The sequence below is a fragment of the Salvelinus sp. IW2-2015 genome, unplaced genomic scaffold (assembly GCF_002910315.2).
Source record: "Salvelinus sp. IW2-2015 unplaced genomic scaffold, ASM291031v2 Un_scaffold4456, whole genome shotgun sequence".
NCBI classification, from domain to species: domain Eukaryota; kingdom Metazoa; phylum Chordata; class Actinopteri; order Salmoniformes; family Salmonidae; genus Salvelinus; species Salvelinus sp. IW2-2015.
Genome location: NW_019945726.1, coordinates 30,591 through 39,101, shown reverse-complemented (window position 1 = coordinate 39,101; position 8,511 = coordinate 30,591). Strand labels below are relative to the sequence as shown.

Genomic DNA, 8,511 nt, shown 5'->3' with positions numbered 1-8,511 from the left:
TACTGACAGGTCTGATGCATCATTGAGGTGTTGGGGTGTCGTGGGGTGGCCCATTAACTCCTCTTCATCCTGTCCACTTGAATCTCTATCTTCTTCCCCATCTTAAACTCCCCCCTACCTGTCAGAACACACATCCACAGGATGTTAGCGGTTATTGTATAGCCGTACCTGGGAGAGGTAGGAGCACCATAGGAAGCCTATAGCTTTTGGTCATGTTACGTTTGGGGATTTGGGCAGTTTGCCTCTGGTCTTGTGTACGTGGGAGCTGTTGGCCCTGCTCTCTTTCTGGGCAATACTCGTTATCCATACAATAGAAATGGACATGAAGAATACCAGCTCCTGTGTGGGTGGCTTTAACGAGAGGCTATGTCTATTTGGGGAACCATGTGCACTGCAACAAACCACTACTTGAGGGTAAAACATGACATCTCACAGCACTGCCAAACCATTCAAATTTGCCAATGCCACATAAAATCAACAAAACCCCAACACAACAAAATCCTGTAAGACTTCAAGCTGTCAGAAAAAGCTGCTGAGAGAAATTTAAGAGTTCAAAAGTACTGATATATGCTACATTGCCACAGACAAACAGAGTGCAATCACGCTTTGTCATTTATCGAAAACCGGGAAAGAACACTAGGATCCTTGCTGGTCCTGCTTCGTGTGAGCATAGTATTCAATACTCAGATGCATCTCTAACTCAGCTCGCGGATTGTCTGAGAAATAAGCTGACACAGTAATACAGTGTTATAGTGTAAGTGTGTATTCGGGCCGTCTAGAGTGTTACGATATAAGTAATCCGATGGACATTGAGCACCAGAGGTCAAATCTGACTGCGTCAATGACGCCCAGAGATACGGTTTACATGACCAAGCCGATATGGCTTCACATTCGACATGGTGCTCCTCACCGAGCCTGCTCAAACCAGCAGCTCACACCGGCTATCTGCAATGTAACTTCATTGCATTAACACCACTGCTAGATGGTGTGTCTGACAGAGTGGGGGGTTGTGAGAGCTGGTATAATGAATGGAGGTGTGAAGGAGTAAGTTGAGGCTCAGAGACCGTAGGAGCTTAATCAGGACAAGAGTGATCAGCGATAAGACCCTGGGGAGTCATGAGGGGTAGCCAGCATGTCAGATGTGAGGTCCTCGAGAGGGGGAGGGAGTGCTGGGGCAGACGATCGAACGGAGAGAACGGAATGAGAGAGAGTACAATGGAAGAGAGAGTACAGAGAGTGAAAGGAGGCGCAGAAGCACGTGAGAGAGTAGTATACACGGAGCTGTGAACAGAGGACATTATGAGCTATGCTCTTGCAGTGTGTTGAGCAGCTCTGCGACTGAGCAGTGGGTGGAGGCGTCTTGATAACTGAAGAGCTCGCGATTGAGCAGTGAGAGGACAGGAGACATTCGTTAACTGGATCATGGTGTCATAGCGCAAGGGTCATGACATAATAATAATACAAAGGTAATGGCGGCACTTGATTAACTACGGTGTGATCTGATGTAACTGACAGGTCCTACAATGCATCTGGCAGGCAACCTTCACCGTACAGAGTCTCTGCTAGCTAATGCACATATGGACTGGAGATCTAACATAATTGCTTACAATTCAACTGATTAGATCGCATGAGCATGCAGGTGGTGATAGGTAGCATATTTGCAGATCTATGAATTTGAGTATTAATGCTAAGATTGGATGTCTAATGTACGTGTCACGGGAGCGAATGCGTACGGAGAGTAGACTCTAGAGCAATCACACATAGATCTCACAAATATCATTTCTACACTGCAAGATTGACTCAACACACTAAGAGCCTCACACATATAATAGTAAATATTCGATAAAATCATCACGAATCATGTGAGTTATCGCATAACTTGGATTTAATATCGTGCAGACAGTACCACATAGATACCTATTAGACATGTATCAATAGGTATTCCTTGCAAGCGAATTTTCATAGTACTTCTATGAACTAATACTGCTTGAGAGCTGTTCCACGACGGTGAAAGGAACCTGTCACAAGCATTGACAATTGAGTGGAATAGGTAGTGCGTGGCGCAAAAATTAGATATCTCTATTGTACAGCGTCCGCGATCTCTTGGCCACGGCGTGGCGACTGCGACCGCTCTGCACGCTACGCTGCTGATCTCTCGCAGCAATACCATATGATCAAGAGCGATAGTAGTCAGTAAGTAAAGCGTCACAGCACTGATGTCTGGACATTGGCTCGCAACGTCGCGCAGTCCCCGTGAGAGGACAGAGAGGGAGGTGGAGCCTGCGGGACGGGGGGTTGAACGGGTCTTATCAGTAATCACCTAACTGCGACAGCGAACTCCCCTATGCTAACGCTTATAGCCTTTATACCTAGAAACGCGCCACATCGAACGTACTACACGCGTCAACTGCTATTCCAGGCCAACTAGCTTAACAGAAACGGCTTAACTAGAGCAAGCTCAGGATCTAGGCAGAGGGGCTATAGTCTAGGTAGTGCAGCAGTTAGATGATGTAGGACTTAAATGAGATCCATTCTAGCCTCCGTGCTACGAGAGCAAGCTTATTATACGCTATTGACACATAGCTCAGTGCGATATCACCTGCTCTGTTACGCTGTATAGCATAACGAGTCTTACCTATCTCCTCACCAGTATACACTACCGCTGTCACCTCTACGATCGATGATCTGATTCCTAACATCTCAGAGAAAGGATACAAACACCACGATAGACACCAGGACGGATCGACGCTACAACCCTCACTATAACTCGACAGAGCACAACGCATCCGAGTACAACACCACATGACTGGAGACGGAAACTACAGTAGAGGCAAACGGTACACTCTAAATAGCCAGTCACATATCAACTGTGGTGTTGCTCATGCAGTGAGCAGGTGTGGCGCCGGAATTGATACGACATGTCGTACATGAGAATCTCGTTCTGAAGACTTGATATGATGCAATGTTGCACGCAGTGCCTCAGCCTTGCAGTCGATGCCACTCGCGCTGGTTAGGACTTGCTAGTTAAACTCTCCTATGCCCGCCCTCTTTAACCCCTGACGCAGCCTGGAGCTTCCTGGAGACCACAGTCTGTGTGTGTGAAGCGGGGGGGGGGGGGGGGGTTCTCTCTCTCACACACACAGACTGTGTCTCCAGGAAGCTCTCAGCTGCGTCAGGGTAAAGAGGGCTGGAGAAGGAGAAGTAATCAGCCAGTGTCAACAGCAGCTGAGGCCCTCTGTCAACTCTTTCATTAAAGATTGTCATTACCTGTTTAATTCCGGCGCCACAACTGCTCCTGGACACCACACATTTAGCCTGATAAGTGTGTGGTGTAGTGTGGTATGTGGTGTGTGGTGTAGTGGTGTGGTGTGGTATGTGGTGTGTGGTGTGTGGTGTGGTGTGGTATGTGGTGTGGTATGTGGTGTGGGTGTGCTGTGTGTATGGAGAAAGGAAACCGAGGCTATTAAGCTAACAGAGCAGGTTACGCGGCAGGTGGGCATTGCAGGTTACTTATTGTAAGGAAGGTCACAGGAAGGTCACACTCACTCACACACACCTCGGCCACCTGCGCAGGCCAGGAGGGCAATTGGAGAAGGTGAGTCGTGGGGTTTGAGAGGATAAAGGAAATTGAAGGGATTTCTGTCTCCAGGTTAAACAGCAGGTCCACCTGACATCTCTGGTTCTAGGTGACGACGTGGGGGCCAATTCCAAATCGTCTCCTTTCTTAGACACTTGATCTAAACATACTGGAAATCACACRTAGAGCAGGGGTCAGCAGCCCACGGGCCAAAACCGGCCTACAAGGGATTTTTATGCCGGCCCGCAAGAGATATTCATTTTGGAATTCAGCAACAACAACAAAAATATTGTATTCCTGCGAATCCTGTGAATAAAAAAATATACGTATGTGATCATGTCTCAATTTAACCAAGGCATGAAATTATTGTTATTTTCCAATATATATATTTTTMGGGCTTAGTTGTAGTCAATTTGCAGTGTAGAAATGATTATAATTATGTTCCGGTCACCCCACCATCCGCTCCGACAAAAATGGTCCTGCAACTGAATCTAGTTGCCTACCCCTTGGCCACAGGGTCGACTTGGAATTGAACATTTGTTATTTGTTATCAGGCTAGGAGAATTGGGTCCTGCCATSCTTGATGTAGAATCAGGATGGTAACAAGTGTACCTTTGTTTTTTTGCAGACAGATGCAAAATCCAGTTAACAGCCTCCTTCTGTTCAGAGGTCTATCAAGACCCCCCCCCAGAGAGCTGTGAATGTAAGTATGCAATTTCCCCTGATACGTGTGTTAATGTCAGTGGTTTTCACTTTGATTTCCCATTGTAATCTTCTATCCGAGCGGAGGATCAAATGAACTGCATATATGACAGGTCTGATGAACTTGTCAGTGTCTGGGGCCAATTAAATCCCACCTCAAATACCGCTCCAACTGAATGGAATGAATAATACCAGTCTGTGTGTGGTTGGAGGCTCTGGGGGAACATGCATGTCCAACCCTTGCAAACCACTCCAACCATCAAATTGTGCCAATGCCACATAAATCAACAAGACCCCAACACAACTTAAATCCTGTAAGATGTCAGCTTTCAGAAAAGTGCTGAGTTAGTAAGATACAGTTGTAGGAACTCATGCCCCGAGACCCACAGGATTTCTTCCTTGTGTTAAATCATATCAGATTGCTTTTCTGTGGATGTCATACAGTAATAACATGTTAAGGTYGAGTKTTCCCAGAGGGGCACAGCTCCACTACAAGACCAGAGGCAAACTGCCCAATCCCCAAACGTACCATGACCAAGCTATAGGCTTCCATTATGGTGCTCCTACCCCTCTCCCAGGTACGGCTATACAATAACCGCTAACATCCTGTGGATGTGTGTCTGACAGAGTAGGGGGGGGAGTTTAAGATGGGGAAGGAAGATAGAGAGTGGGAAGAAAGAGTGAAGCGATAGTGGGGAGAGAGGGGGAAGAGAGTGGGGAGAGGGGGAGGGAGTGTGGGGAGAGATGAGAGAGAAGGAAGAGAGAGAGAAGGAAGGAGGAGAGGAAGGAGGAGAGAAGGAAGAGAGTGTGGGAAGAGACTTGAGCTTGTCTGAGGTGTTGGACTCGATGACAGTTGCTATCCATTATAGAGCTGCGATTGGTTGGCCAAAATTCATGGACAGGGCTTAGCGAAGGGTCAATTGTATATAGATGGYCAAATTAAATCGTGTGATTATGCTGATGGTCTCAATGCACATCACAACCTTCAGGTAGGCTTTGCCAATCAACATGACTGTGAGATCTAATTTGCCTATCCTGATTGTGAGCACTGCAGGGTTTATACACACTATTTTGAGATTTAATTTGTTAATTAAGATTGATGTCAATGACGTGGAGGGACTAATCATACTACAATTACACTAAATTAGATCTCACAAAATATGGATTGATCAACTAAACCTCACCTATAGAAACATTACATCTCAGAATCATGTGGATGCTAATTGGATTTTCTGCAAAGACTCCTGACCTTAGACATGAATACTTCCTTCAGACTTTTATGCTTCAGAAATAAACGCCAACTGGTCCACAGGTAATAGGACCGTCACATAGCTTCAGTGTGGACAGGAAGTCTCTGATTAGAATCTTATCACACTCCCGATCTCCCACGGCTGTCGAACCCCGTCAGCATCTCCCGCTCCTAATACCACATGACACGTCAACAGTTTACTCACTAGCTGCAGGTCAGACTCAGCCTGTGAAACGGGTCCTTATCAGTAATCACCTCACGCGCCCCAGTCGCAAGCAAAGAGCAGGGAATGCTAACAGGAACGCTACCAGGAACGTTAACAGGAACGCTAACAGGAACGCTAACAGGAACGCTAACAGGAACACATTGATATGAAGCTTAACAACCTCTAGATTGGCACTGCTGCTTTTAGTTAAATAGTAGTGATTCATCTGTACAGAGAACTACACTACRCATGWTTCCGCTGTCTTTAGATTTGCTGTTTGGTTCTGAGAAAGTCAACATGTAGAACACAGGAGGTTGGTGGCACCTTAWTATGGGAGAARYGGCTCGTGGTAATGACTGGAGAGGAATCAGAGGAATGGTATCYAATACATCAATCAAATGGTTTCCATGGTTTKCAGGTGTTTGATGACATTCCATTTGCTCTGTTCTGGACATTATTATCAGCCGTCCTCCCCTCATCAGCCTCCTGTGATGTAGAATCTCTGTCTGTATACCCTGTGTTTTTAATCTGAGGTTGATTCAGTATTTCAGCTATTTGAATTGAACATTTCCTGTCCAAATAATGAATAGCACCTGGGTCAACTGAGATAATGACACAGATAGTCTGATACTACTGTACGTACAGTAGGCCCATGGCACCTTTGTATTGCAACACATCACAACCAAGCATCCCAACCTGAGCCKTACTCAAATCCACACAATCACACTCCACACACCTCTGTCCCGTCGACTGCCAAGCCTCATGAAGACTAAGGGCTCCATTCAATCTGATTCGCTGAAGTTCAGTGCTATAGCYCAGTTGAWACTGAAAGGTCATTTCCTATTGAGCCCACATATGCAGGYTTTACTGTGAATGCAGTCTCAGCTAACGTGGGAACACTGCCTGTACATTTCTATTGTACTGTAGCGCATGCTCTTCAGCGCTGTGGATTGATCAAGTCCTTCTGCTAAACTGTCTCATCCATATTTAAAGCAGCAAACAACCATAAGCAACCATCCTCTGAAAGGGGAGTAACTATAAGATAACCCATCTATATAACACTGGGACTAACTATAAGATAACCCATCTATAAATCACTGGGAGTAACTATAAGATAACCCATCTATATATCACTGGGACTAATAATAGATAACCCATCTATATATCCACTGGGAGTAACTATAACGATAACCCATCTATAGTTTCACTTTGACTAACTATAGAGAATGAATCCATGCTATATAATCACTGGAGTAACTATAGATAACGCCATCTTAATTTATCACTGGGACTAACTATAAGTAACCGTCTAAATAATCACTGGGCTAACTATAAGAATAACCAAATCTATATATCACTGCGGGAGTAACTATTAAGATAACGCCATCTATAATTCCACTGGGAGTAATTATAAGAGCAAATCAAATTGTATTCATTCAGCATAAAAAGCGAAGACTATATAAGGGGGTACCGGTACAGTCAATGTGCTGGGGCACCTGTTAGTCAAGGTAATTGTACATGTAGGTAAGAGTTAAGTGACTATGCATAGATGATTACATTTCATTTTATCATTTAAAACAGACGCTCTTATCCAGAGCGACTTACAGTAGAGTGCATACATTTTTATTACATACTGAGACAAGGATATCCCTACCGGCCAAACCCTCCCTACCGGCCAAACCCTCACCTAACCCGGAAGACGCTATGCCAATTGTGCGTCGCCCCACGGATCTCCCGGTTGCGGCCGGCTGCGACAGAGCCTGGGCGCGAACCCAGCCCAGCCTGGGAGCGAACCCAGAGACTCTGGTGGCGCAGCTAGCACTGCGATGCAGTGCCCTAGACCACTGCGCCACCCGGGAGATGGTCTAGGGTAGCAGCAGCGTAAAATAGGGATCTGGGTAGCCCTTTGATTAGCTGTTCAGGAATCTTATGGCTTGGGTGTAGAAGCTGTTAAGAAGCCTTTTGGACCTCGACTTGGCGCTCTGGTACCACTTGCCGTGCGGTAGCAGAGAGAACAGTCTATGACTAGGGTGGCTGGAGCCTTGATCATATAGATCATGCACCGTTAATATAAAACACACACGCACATGCTTACACGCACACACACACACGCACATGCATGCACACAGTGTCCCACAGTGTCCCACGCACACACACACTGTACATCTCAGCCTGATGAATACGGCAAAACTCCTCGTTGGGTTCCAGTCATTTAAAGCACCACATACAGTATATCCCTGTCCTGCGGCTAGCGCTGAGCACTAACACAGAAATACTTTGGAACCGCTTCACAAGCCCCATCTTTTATTCAGCACTCTACCACTGACCAAATAAATGTAATAAAACTCTCGTTTGGACAAATGACCACCACTACTGCTGTGCAGCGGTAATCTCCTAACTGCACACACACATGGTTGTACCTGGGCAGGACAGAGAACACGCTGTGGCTGTGCCTGCCTCCCCTCTACCTCTCCAGCATTAGGAGGCACTGCCATCCATTCCCAGTGGGTTTTCATTTGGAGTGTCCTCCATGGCCCAGGGATCACAACACGACAGCCCCACTGTGTGTACTTGTGAGACAAGGGGCAGACTACAGTCTATCAGGGATGTTTATGGACAAAATGGCTGGCACACATCCATAGGACGACAGAACCACATGTTGAACTGTCCTCTCATGTTACACTCACATGTAGCTCTATATAGAAACTGGCAAAGAGAGAGAGACATGCTGTAGTTACACACACACACCACAAACCAGCCCCCCCAACTCACTCACAC

At 46.2% G+C, this 8,511-nt stretch overlaps 1 protein-coding gene across 1 annotated transcript in view; it reads right to left on the bottom strand.

Annotated features, from left to right (window-relative positions):
* Positions 1-8,511, bottom strand: part of LOC112077319 (plexin-A4) — a gene marked incomplete at its 3' end in the record, with an annotated part of 29,487 nt that overhangs the window by 843 nt on the left and 20,133 nt on the right. The window lies entirely within an intron of this gene.